This window comes from Ambystoma mexicanum, chromosome 7q (genome assembly GCF_040938575.1).
Source record: "Ambystoma mexicanum isolate Mex_15411 chromosome 7q, UKY_AmexF1_1, whole genome shotgun sequence".
Lineage (NCBI taxonomy): Eukaryota > Metazoa > Chordata > Amphibia > Caudata > Ambystomatidae > Ambystoma > Ambystoma mexicanum.
This window is the reverse complement of record NC_090941.1, coordinates 691,234,707-691,248,234: the sequence shown is the minus strand read 5'-3', so window position 1 is coordinate 691,248,234 and position 13,528 is coordinate 691,234,707.

The window sequence follows — 13,528 nt, the reverse complement described above, 5'->3', positions numbered from 1 at the left end:
CCTCGAACAATGGGAAATCCCATAGAGATATATTCACGGTCGAATATAAAAAGTAGTATCCACTGCCACCAGCCAAAACTCGATCAGGGGGGACGGAGATGTGCCCCCTCGACTAACAGACCCCGGGGCAATCGAATTGCCCCGGCCAGTACGTCCACAATATGATGGTCTGTACTGGTTCTGTTCAGAATTTGAGACTAGTAAAGTCAATGGTGACTTTACATGCCCTGGGAGACAGTAGTCAGTCCCAGGGTATGGAGTCTATATTGGGAGGTCACTATGACACCCCTGTGTTACTGCACTGAGGGTGCTGTGTAACACACATCACAAAAACACATGAAGCCCTATGGAGTAAAGGACCCCATAGCCCATTAAACACATCTAGAGTCAAAGAAACACACTCAAATCATGCCCAGGAGTGAGGGTAAAAGAGTCTCACTCTTGGCAGGAGAAAAAAATAAACCCCAAAAATCCAGCAAAGCTGCTAGGGGACTCACTAGGTTAGGAAATTCAGCCTAAACAGAGAATTCTCCCTAACAGTATCAATGATGAGGTGGTGTTTTTTTATTAGCATTACAAACTGGATAAAGATTGAAAAAAAGAGAAATCCCACAGCAAATGGCGATAATGCGGCAACAACCAGCATTTTTCCAGGAAGACCTGGAAAAGGTGTCAAGTGTCCTGTGGACCACCAGCACCAATGACGTAGGCCTATACAAGGGAATAGAAGAGCTGAAAATAAAGCTTAAACCAGTAGCAATTTTACCCCAAGCAAAACAGTACCCTATGTCCTGAGAAGCACTAATGAATCAGGGAATTCAAGTACCATCAGAATCCCTGTGTAACTCTGCAGTGTATCCAATTAAAAAATCTAAAGTGGGGTAGTGGAGATTTATCCAGGACTTACGCCCACTGAATCAGATTATACAGGCAGAGTTTCCTTTAGTTCCTAATCCTGCAACAATATTGTGTAATGTACCAGTTGAAGCTAAGTATTTCATCGTGATCGATTTGAAAAATGCGTTTTTCTCGATCCCATTGCATAAGGACTCACAAGACCTGACTTCCTTTATGTTTAGACAAAAGAGATTAAAACATACCTATTACCTCAAGAGTATTGTGAGTCCTCGTTGATCTTTGATAGGGTCCTACAGATGGATCTTGGTAACATTGAACTTAAAATTGCTGCAATTCAGTACGTAGATGACATATTGATTTGCAGTAAAACAGAGGATAAATGCAGACAAGACTCTGTTCAGTTAATGAATATGTTAGCAAACACGGGATACAAGGTGGACAAGGAGAAACTACAGTATTGTCAGGAAGAAGTGTTGTACGTAGGTCAGTTAATTTCACATCAAGGAAAGAAAGTAACACCTGAAAGAGCTGAGGCTATTATGAAAACACCAAAGCCAAACACAGTGACGCAAATGCAGCAGTTTCTGGGCTTGTGCAATTATTGCAGAGCCTGGGTTTTTGATTACAGCACGATTACAGCTTTAAACCAAGCCACTTTTGCAAGCGTTAAAAAAAGCACAAGTTGGTAAGGAAAAGATAGAATGGATCGAAGGAATGGAGGAAGGATTTGAGAAGTTGAAAAGAGCTATTTGTACAGCTCCAGTTTTAGGTATTGCCAACTACGGAGAGGAATTGTATTTGTTTTCACACACAAATGGGGCAGTAATGACAGCAGTGCTCACGCCAAAGGACAAAGTTGGGGCATAAGCCTATGGCATACTACAGTGGGATTTTATACCCAGTTATGAGAGGACATTTTCCATGCGAACGATCTTTGGCTGCTGCCTCATTTGCAATTGAGAAATCCAAAAGTATTGTCATGGGCTGTTCCATGGCTCTTTGTGTGGAACATGCCTTATTTGGCATTTTAGAGAAACCCAAGGGGACATTCACGTCCCAAAGAGCTTCAGCTTATGAAGTGATGATTTCAAATCAAGTGATTAAAAACATAAGGTGTAAAATAGTGAAACCAGCCACGTTTGTAGCTGAACCTGTAGAAGAAGGTGATCATGTGCATGACTGTGCAAACTATGTTGAATTCTATGATATATAACCTGTTTGAAGGAAAATGCTTTGGCGTGGTGGGGCAATTCTTTTTATTGATGGTTCTTCAAAAATTGACCAGACTAGTGGGGACAGGCATTCAGGCTCTGCAGTTGTAAGACAAAGATTAAATTGTGAATTTGAGGTAGTGGCGAGTGCAAGACTACGTCTCACTTTTCAGTGTAAGCAGCTGAATTAGTAACACTTATTGTCGCACTCGAGAAACATGAAGGCCAGATAGTGACGGTGTACAGTGTCTCTGCCTAGGTGACATCAACCATACATGCGGGGCTGTCACGTTGGAAAAGGAGGGGCTATCTCTGTGCAGACGGCTCTCCAGTGCAACATGTGGCCTTATTGGACATGCTCATTAAAACACTAAGCCTCCCAGTGGACATAGAAGTCATAAAATGTGCAGCACATACTAAATGAACAGACTTTATCTCTCTCAGAAACAAAGCCGCAGACATAGAAGCCAAAAGAGTTGCATATTCTCCAGACATTTTGAGTTTTGATACTGAAGATACTAAAGAAGTTTTGATTAGAAGCATGCTAGTACGAGAGGGGTTTCATATGCTGTCAAATATGCAACTCATAGAAATTCATGGCAGAGCCCCGCTAGGGGAGCAAGAACTATGAAAATGTAGGGGGTGTTCTTTAACCCCAGAGAAGCATTATGGCAACAGGAAACCACTGGAAAGCCAGTGATGCCAGCGGCATTATTGAAAGTCGCACTTGAGCAATTGGATTACTCCACGCATATAACCAGAGAAAGTCTTGCTGTCATAATTGCGGCAGACTGGTTTGTTCCCAATCTGCTGGAACACGTTGCATAGTTCATGGTGAATTGCTTCGTCTGTCAAATGTTTACTTCTGGGCATACACTGAGAACAATTAGAAGAGTAATACCTTGACTGAAATGGTCCATTTTAACATATACATTTCGATTACGTTGATATGCTGCAAACGTGTAATGGATACAGCTTTCTATTAGAAGTGGGATGCCCCTTCTCAAGGTGGATCGAAGCTGGTCCATTTACACACCCTGATGCCACTTGCGCAGCAAAGGCTTCAGTGCACAAAGTATTCCCAAGGTGGGGTATGCACAAAGTACTAAGATCTGATAATGGGCCACATTTTGTCAATGAGTTATTCGAACAAATAGGGCTTCTATTGAGCATAAGGCATAGGTTTTCTTCCGCTTATCACCCACAAGCAAACGGAATATGTGAGAGACTCAACAGCCTCCTCAAAGAGAGGATCGCCAAGATTAAATTGACTTTAAAGGGTGGCCTTATATGCCCTGTGGAACCAGCCAGGTTCTGACCACCACCTCACTCCGCATGAGTTTGTGACAGTGCATCACATGAGAATGCCTCTTAAGCCTCCATCTAGAGTAAGGAGTGATGCCCAGAGTGTAGTGAAGCCTCTAGATGATGAGATGCATGATTATTTGACATGTATGACTACCAGTGTTTCTGTCATTTTTGCAAGACCCTCCCTCCAGCGGTTGCTGAACCAGAAGGAAGACAAGAAGAAGAATTTCCACATCTGCAGGCTCGATCGATGACAAAGAAGAAGGACGACAAAACAGCAAGTGTTTAGCACATATTTGTTTTGCACTGGAATTCAGTGGACACTCCTTATATATTTTAGCATGAAGTGCATAGACTTGCAGAGAAATTCCAGAGGATGTAACAAACTTTTCGAAATTCATTGAAGAATAAATATTGCATCAGTATTACGCATAAATGTCAGTTCCGGATTAGAAATTGGAAGAGAGATAAGTATCAAGATTCATTTCATGGAGAATATCTGTTTTAATTGATAAATACATGATACCTGTCGACATTGACACACATTGGCTTGTGGTTGCTATTTTTATGTTTATACTTCAGCCTTACCCTGCTCTTGTCAGAAGAGACATCAATATACATAACTTTTTACAGGATTCCAAAAATGGTACAGTGATAAGAAGACTCCTGATCGCTATCATTGAACAGAGTGAGCAATTACAAAGGTAAAAGAATTGAATATTTGTATTCAAAATGATTTGTGAGAAGGATAATGTGATTATAGACAGAGCACAAGTTCAACAAGTGTTGGGATGGCACACCAAATGTTTCTCCAGACCTCTATGCTTGATATTTAAATGCATGTGTATTCTCTTTATCTTTTTGTATCTTACATTTCGAAGTCTCTATTATCCTAATGGTCCCATTGAAGAAAGAGCTCCTATGATTTTCCCTACAATAAGTACAAATGATGACAATTTATTTGATCTCTATGGGCATGTTAGATGACATAAAAGAGATGCAGCGGAAGATAACCAGGTGATACCTATCTAGATAATTTTGCTCAACTGGGGAATAATATGTGATCAACACATGAAAAAGGTAGGGGAAAGAACATCTGATGAGAATTGCTATGTCTGCTCTCTCATCCCCTATGCCATGAATACAATAAAGACTTTCATTTCAAAGGAGGCATCAGCATCCAATGCAAAGTGCCTCAGCCATCCTGCAGCATGTACTATTCGGGGACTATTCCAAGGGAGTTGGGCAACCTTGCGATGGAGAACAAGACAGTCATTCCCATACCAGGATGACTATATTATGACTACTAACATGGAGAAGGAGCTTGGATGGACAGACAATATGCTTGTGTAACTTGCTGCAGGACAAGATAAGGTGATTATTGAGGAAATGAAGAGGATGAACTGTTCTGATATGTCAGAAAAATCGTGGATGCCTGGACGCTGGGACTGATCACAGCTGCTAATCTATGGACGAGTAAAGGATGGGAAGATGGAATGATGTCCTGTGCAGCTCATCTGCTGAGGAAGGAAGCAATATGAGGAATTCAGAAGGTGAATGATGAGTGTCTGAAGTCTTGGGCCAAGTACTCCAAATTACTGACCTGGGTGGAAGACGAATCAGGGCCAGTGGCTGTAGTCCCTTTGGTTAATGCAACAATGTGTTTCCGAAGTCATGAAAAGAATCACGTTGGACATGATAAAGGGTGTAAAACCACAATTGACGTACCAGGAATGACAAAAGGGACAGCTATCCTAATGGATTGATATTGGGCCTGCGGATCTAAAGCATATATGAAATTGCGCAGGAATTGGGGTAGAGTGTGTTCCTTGGTGTTCGTCCATGTACCAGCATTGGTGATTCCTCAGAGCGATCTAAACATAAATGAATTCCCAAAGGTGAATGATTATTTGAGATAAAGAAGGTCACTTGAACTCCGACGGATGAAAAGAGAGAATTTTTTCTCATCAAAATCAATGAAGGCGTATGAAGCCATTCCTGATGAACACAAGTTGTTCAGCAAGACTGCTATGATAATGACATCTATATTTATACCTGGACTTCAAACAGCGGTGAATGCCAAATGGCTACAAATCACCAGGTGGGAGCATCTGCAGACAATCAATGCTACTATAAAAGGATTCAACACGATCAGAGAAGAGAAGAGGGCCATAAGGTTGATGACCCCCATAATAGGTATTTCCTTGACATGATCACAGCAATGGAAGGAGGAGTTTGTGCCAAGATTGGTCCATCATGTTGCACATTCACACCTTCTCACGACGGTGAGAATGGGACCTTGACAGATGCCATATCAATGTTGACAGACCTGCATACTAAGATGGAGAAAGTGACAGATGGCATTGAAGATGACAGTTGGTTTGTATTCTTATTCTCATAGATTCTTCATTGGGTGGGAAATGTATTCAAGTTTCTTGGAGCAATATTGGTGCTGATCATGTTTGGATTCTGTATAATAAGGATAATAATTGCACAATGTAAGAAAACGGCAAAGAAATCAGTAGGATTGAAGATCATGATTGATGCCAAGGTTGAGCCAGAAGCCAAAGAGCTAACTGATGACGCTGTCAGAGATGATATAAATGCCAGAATTGTAGCACCTGAAGGAACAAAGGTCTGGTATCCAAAGGATCACAAAATGTTTGTGGGACGATGGGGCTACTGTGCCCTAAATGGACAATGTAATTACATGACCTGGAGTGTCAATGAACACATTAAAACAGCAGGCACCCTATGGGGGGTGATGAAAATATGAAAACCCAAGAAACACTTCTTCAAGAGAAGATACAAGGAAGCAGAAAAACTTAAGAAGGTGGTTGAGGACTCGACCAGAGGGGGGAATGTAGAGGAGCAGCTGTATACATCTGCAGGAGAGCCCACACCCTACCTCCCCTGTATTGGAGACATCTGACTGTGCCATGTTTGACACCAGCCATAGTGCAAATACCGCAGCAAATGTTTGGAAGAAGATACCCTATCAGAGAACCTTATCGAAAGTACCACCGAAGTGACAACAACCTGCAGAAGGGACTCCCTGAATGAATATGAGAAGGAGCCAAAAAGAACAGCTAGTGACTTCATAAAAAGTGTGCATGACGTCCCGAGATACTGGCTGCTGATGAGGTACAGATTCTGAAGAAACTAATGACGAAGAAAAGAATTGAGTGTACTCTCAAATGTAAAAGAAGAACATTGCACGTGCACGAAGTGCTGTAGAAAACAACCGTTCAATAAATGTACAGATGCTGAAACGCAAGGTCGATTAAGTCATCATAAAAGCTGGCTAGGAGTAGTGAATACATGTAAGCCAGAAACCATGAAGCAGGAATAATAAACCATTTCACAGCAAGAATAATAGGCTCATGGAGCTGCGTGGTGAGGCTGCCTGGCCTAAAGTCAAGATTCTAGAAGGCGAGGTCAGCTATCTCCTCTGAAGAAGGACGACCGTGCAAAGAATGAACCAATTTACATTAAAGTGCAAGAAAGAACACTAAATGAACCGAATGCTTCAGACAGCATATAGCACATAAGTTACGCGCTGAGGGCCTTCCCTCCCACCTCCACGCTGCCTTGTCATTAGATGCCACAGATCTGATTCCTCCTGCCTCTGTGCCTTTTACTTTGCCTCCTCCAGCCCTGTAATGCCTCCAAACCCCACCATCTGCTGCTCCCTATGGTTTGTGAGTGTCCACTTCCCACCAGTACTGTCTTTGATGGCCTGCTTTTCCACCATTACCTGTTTGCCTGTGGTTCACCTGTGAGGCTCTGTGACTACCTGTACTGCCAACAGGGAACCTCCACCTCTCTGAACATCCAGCACCACTGCTCTACAGCATGTCAGGACCCGGCTGTCCAACACCTTATCTTGGGGGTTGCCATGTCTTGCCCATCTTCCCCTCCATCTAGCAGCACCCACAAGCCGAGGCATAGGGCTTCCAACTTCACCCACAAAGAAGTTGGCATCCTGCTGGATGAGGCCCTGGCCTACTTCAATGCCCTCTTCAACCCAGCAACTCAGTTCCAAAGGGCGGACGTGTGAAGTGCTGGGAGTACATCACGGCTGCCATCAACAGGTAGGGGGCGGCAGTCTGTACCATCAACATTGTGAAGAAGCACTGGGAAAACCTGAAGCACAGGAGCCATGAGAAGGCAAAGGCCACCCTCAAAGCAGGTGCCACTGTGTAGGTGCACCGTTCAGGCAGCCTTATGTTGTCAACCCCTTCAGCTCAGTGTCCTTGAGACATTCTACCCAGCGCTCCACTACCAGATACTTCAGTGGAAGTCATGTCTGAAAGCTGCTGGTGAGTAGCCATGTGGTGCACTGCTCTACATTGTGTGTGTGTTCTGCATGGGTATGTATGATTGCAGGTACTCATTCATGTACATTACATGTGTGTTCCACTGCTCTTCACCAGTATGGAGCCTCATGCTGATGCTCTGTGTATGTAGGGTAGGTACCATGTAGGTATGGAGGACAGATTGCGGTGTTGGGTGCATGTGAGGGCCATATACACACATGAACTCTATGCATCGCACATTATCAATTGAACATTGGTTCATCAACACTCAGCAGCTGAGATTGAAACATGTGTGTGTCTGCTCTCGAATTGACATGTGGGAGCATCGACCTCTCAGGGACTGCCACGTGTTCTGTCAGACCAATACATGAGTAACCAGAGATGACGTGTGATCATGACATTTGTTTATGCTGGGGGCAAGACCATAGGTGCTTGAACCTCATCAATGGGTGCCTGTACGTGTTGCAGACTTTCTGCTCAAACTGACATGTATGTATGTTGCAACATGTAATAGGATGTAGAATTGCCCAAGCTGGTACCATGTGATGTATTCACTCACTCGCATGGCCATTTATTTATTGGGAATTTTGTAATGCACCTATATAGCAAACGTGTTGCAAGGGGCAACTGGACAAAAGAAGGGGAGGCAGGGTTGAGGAAAAAAAAACGGTCCTACTATGCCTTGTCATTCAGATTGTGTCATTCAGCTATGCTGTGCATATTCAATCCATAGCTGTCAAGTTTCCCTGTCCCATGCATGACTGCTCGTGGCCGTCGCATTTGTGTCCTTTCCTACACTGCATGTCTAAGGGAGCACACAAGGTGTTCTTGCGAGACATCCTATGGTGGAACTGAAACATGTACCCAGGTGCATTTCCCATGGACATGCCTGCATGTCTAACTTGTGAACCTTTGGCCTTGGTGTGGTGACGTTTGCTGATTTGGTTTCATGTGTATGCGACCACACTTTCATGTGCTGGGGTGATGATTGGGAGTCATCTTTCTACCTGCACCAGTGTATTACTATTATTGATGACTGCATGGGTGTGTGTGTGTGGGGCAGTTGATGGTTGATTAGTGCTGAATCCATGGTACTATTGATGCTGTGTATGTGGCGGCACATGCATTGGCAATGTTGACTGATGTCTATGTTCTTTGTCTACTTTTCCACAGTTGCTGCAGCTAGCAGAGAGGACACTAGCTGTGCTCTGGAGCATAGGAGCAGAGACAAGACCTCCAGACCCTGGCGCAAACTGCAGCCACGCAAGATTGAGTCATCATCTTGGGAGAAGGATGTGGCTTTGGCAGCGCCTATTACATCGGGTGTGGCTGCTGAGGGGAAGTCCAAGGAGGTTGTTGTCATGGGGGACTCCTTAGCAGCGGGACAGGGTGATGCCACACAGTGGCCAACTAGGTCAGAGGGCTCCCTGTGGCCTTCTGCGGTAATGGAGGTAGATGTAGTGGAGAAGGCCATTGCAGGCCAGCACACGGGTTCAGGTGGGGGCATCATGGAGGGTGTTCAGGCTACACCTCTGGCCCAAGAACATGAGGATGTGCAGTCCACCATGGAGGGTTGGGCACAAACTCCTGTCCATGGGCCACCCTCTGCAGCATTGACCACCTTCCGTGATTCCTCCACCCAGACTGTGGCCCTACTTGGGGGAGGCGGGCGATGAGACCATCCATTGTATAGTGCAGCCCCTGCTGGCAGGCATTGTCAGGCGGACGGCTACCATTCGGAATGCTGTTCAGGTTACGCATGCAGATCTTGAACAGCATCATGAGCAGGTATCTGTCTACCTGGAACAGTTGACGACTGCACTCCTCTCGAGGTATTCCAGAACTTGGGCACTCACTCCCAGGCAGTAGCAGATGGTGGTTATGTGGAGGCAAGTTGGCGCCCAGGTTCGTCAATTGAGGCAAGGGTCAGGATCAAGTTGGAAAACCTGGTGTCTGCCAGGGTACAATATGCACTGCTACAGGAGGTGGAGAGGCAGCGGGCATGGGATGTGGCCTTTATATTATGTATGTTATGTTCTAACAACTTGTCATGCGCATGTTCACCCGAGGGCATCTTGGCGCAAGGATGTCCACGGAACAGTGGAAATGGCCCTCAAGATTGAACAAAAAGTTCAGTTTTTAGCAGATGGTGAAAGAGCAGATGGTTCTCAGTCCTCCTGTGTTGAAGGGGGAGACTGTACCATGGTTTACTAGCAGCTACAGAAAAAGCCCAGCCACCCATTCACTGAAGGTGAAAATTGGGAACCTGAACCAGGCGACCATTGCCAGAATGCAATGGTCGACAAGGAATATAGGGTTGAAATTTGTCCCAGAGAAACTCAGCCCCAACTTGATGACAGGCCCGATGAACGAGGCCAAGGGACTTGAAAGCTTTTCTCTGTTTCACCGGGAGCCAATGCAGACGATGTAACACCGGCCTGATGTGAGAGCCATACGATGTGTCTGTGGCTACCTGAGCTGCCAGATTTTGAAGCAGCTGAAGCTGATGGATTAGGCCAACTAGTTGGGCCAGATACAGAGTGTTACTGTAATCTAGCCTAATGGAGATAAGAGAGGCAAGGACAACCGGATGAAGAAGAGGGGGAAGAAAGGGCAGAACCTTCCAAAGAACCCTCAATAAAATGTACCCATTTTGGCAAACCGCACTGACTTGCTGGGCCATGGAAAGAGATGCAGAGAGATAGACCCCCAGGTTCTTCACCACTGTCACTGGAACCGGAAACTCACCTAGCGAGGAAGGTCAAAAGTCAGAAGACAAAGAACAAGATTTAGAGGAGGTACCAACCACAAGAACCTCCATCTTGTCCCCATTCACCTTCAGCCAGTTGGCACTCATCCATTCCCCCACAGCCAGAGGGCAGTCTGGCAAACAAGACGACACCCCTCCCCGGTCAAGATCTAATCAGACCTGTACCTGGGTGTTGTCTGCATACAAGTAGCACCTGAAGCCGAGGGAGCGGATGGGGCCGATCAGCGGCTGAATGTAGATGTTAAATAACATCAGGGGCAAGGCGGAACCTGGGGGACCCCACATGAAAGAGAGTTAGAGCAGAGAGAAACATGGAGAGAGAGACTGATTGGCCCCTGCCAGTAAAGAAGGAGGTAAACCACACTAGGACCGGACCCGAGAGGCTGATTGAGACCAGGCGGGCGAGAAGCAAGGGCTGATCCACAGTGACAAAGGCCGCTGACAGATCGAGCAAAATCAGGGCCCCCAAACCACCACCATCAACCAGCCTGGCTATGTCATCTATCACAGAGACTTGAACCCTTTTGGTTCCCCTCCTGTGGCGCAAGCCAGACAGGAGTACCAGGGCTGAGACAGATGAGTGTTGGGCAAGGGGTCAGGCAGCCATCCTGGTGGAGTCTTGCAGGGCAGTGGGCGAGGTGGAGGGATACTTTATGGACACCCTGCAAGCACTCCAGGAACATACAGAGGCCTGCTTACAGGATGAGGATGTTCTGGTGGATTCAGCCCTGGTGGTAGACCTGTCCGACATCCCATCGGACTAGCCCACTACCATTGTAAGTACTTCATTAGTGTTAGGTTTTATTTTGGACCTTTATTTGATTTCATCCTTGGACATTTTTCCCTTCCCATTTTAATGTGTACATCATTTTAATACAAGTTTTGTGTCTTTCAAATCACACTTGTTTTAGTGTCTTTGCCCATGTGCACTTTTCTTTTCTCAATGTTCTCAGAGTGCATGGGTCCAGTGGATGTGATGTGGGTTGGGTCCTCAATGTGTGTGTCATGTTATTACTGTGATGGTTGCTGTGGGACATGTGTGCACGCATTTAACGTGAAGGAATATTTCCATTAGAGAGCTTAAGGTGGCAATAGCTGGTTATCTGTTCCCATTCCTTGTGCAGGACCACTATGTATTTAGTGTTGGTGTGTTGGTGTTGTTTCAGTTCAGTTACGTTTTTTGGTTTGTGTGTAATGGTGTACAGACAGGATTGGTTGTGTTGATGTGTGAGATATGTGATGTGTTTGTGCTCTCTCATTGTGGATGTATACTCACTTGTTCATGTGTCTTGCCACATTTTCCACTCTGTTTATGTGTGTGTTTTGTCTGGTGACATTTCATTTACCTCTGCACATTGACTACTGCAGTTATAGTTTGTTGTCTGGTGCATTAATGTCATGTCCATTGATGTTTCAGTGTTCTTTTTGCACTGGTTTATGAATGTGGAAGTGCTGACAATTTATTTCACTATTGTTGGTATTTTTCACAGTAAGTGTTGTGAGAAACCTGATGGTATTCGTCAACCTACGCCCCTGGGATCTTCCATTCAGGTGGCCAGTGAAGGGTCATCACTTTTGGATCCTGACCCTGCAGGTGGACAAGTGAGGGAGGATCACCTGAGTGGTGGGTCACGGGGGATTAGGAGGAGAACATCTGATGGCGAGACGTGGTACTCCCCCCTTTTCCATTCCACCTCAAAACCCTTTCCCTCAGCTTTCATGGGGTATTTCCAAACCCATTCCATCTCCACCTCCCATTTCCAACAAATACTGAGACAAGGAACAGGCAACTGGGAGTAGTCAAGATTTCCCATAGGAATAACATGGGGAGTTCAAAGGAAACCGGCTGTAGAAAGAACTTAAGTTATCCCTTTGACAGAGTCAGGCAGAGTCAGGCATTTACTAATTATCACTCACACCTGACTCCACTTGACTGTTTTTCCAACTATAAAGGCGTTGTTCTACACACGTGAAAGAACGAGCTGGGGATGTTGTTTGGACCAGAGAAGCCAAGGAGCAGGGAGAAGCAGGATCGATGGTCCACAGGAGAACGGCATGCTGAGACCCTGGCCCAGTGTTTGTGAGGGGCTGCAGCATGGCTAGAGAGCTTTGTCTCCAGAGAGTCAGAGAAAAGCACCCTGCAGGCTGTTATTGGCGGTCGGAACATTGCTTGTTCCCTTGCGACCTGTGCCAGCCCCAAAGGCATCTGAGGGGCAGGTGGTGAGATCCTAACCTCCGACCTGGACAACCAGAAGAGACCGCTTGCCATCGCACTGCTGCCCGGGTGAGTCTTGTGAAAGAGAGTGAGTGACTCAGGAGCACGCGGCTGATTGAAGAGGAGTGGGCGAAAGGAATGCATAAAGCAGCACAGAGCAGAAAAGAGGAAAGGAATCTAGTAAATCAATATAGATTTAAAGAAGAGTGACAAGATTAAGAGAAAGTAAAGGAAAGCAAAAAAAGGGGGACCATGCAAGGCACGCAAAGTGAAAGAACTGTAATAAAGAGGCCAGTAGCGACCCAAAACGAGAGAGATGGGTGCAAGCGACCCGGCAGAATGGAAAGTGTGCAAGTGTGCACAGGAAAGCTGGAAAAGGTGCCAGTGGGCACAGAAAGGTAAAGAGAGTGCAAGTGTGCATGGTAAAGCTGGAGAAAGTTCCAGGAGGCACAAAAAGGACAAATAGGTGCAAGTGTGCACAGAGGAAGTTAAAGACGATGCCAGTGTGCACAAGAAGCAGAGGAAGGTGCAAGTGTGCAGGAGAAGGAAAGAAAGGTGCCAGTGGGCATGAGAAAGAAGTCAAGAAAACAGAGGGGAACAAGAAGTGACGCAGAAAGCCCCTGAAAGTAAAAGGTTAAGAGCAGGAAATAAAAGAGAGGGGTTAAATCTCAGAGTGGTCGCGCTTAGGCAGAGCAAAGAACCTGGCATTTTTTTAAAGTATCTGATGCAACCCTTTGAAAGAACTGTATATGAAAGAAAGGTACATCCTGACAAACCAAATTCGTGTTTTGAAAGTCAAAAGGGGACTGAGCTTGGGGAAGGGAACCCTGAGAGGCTTAACATTTGA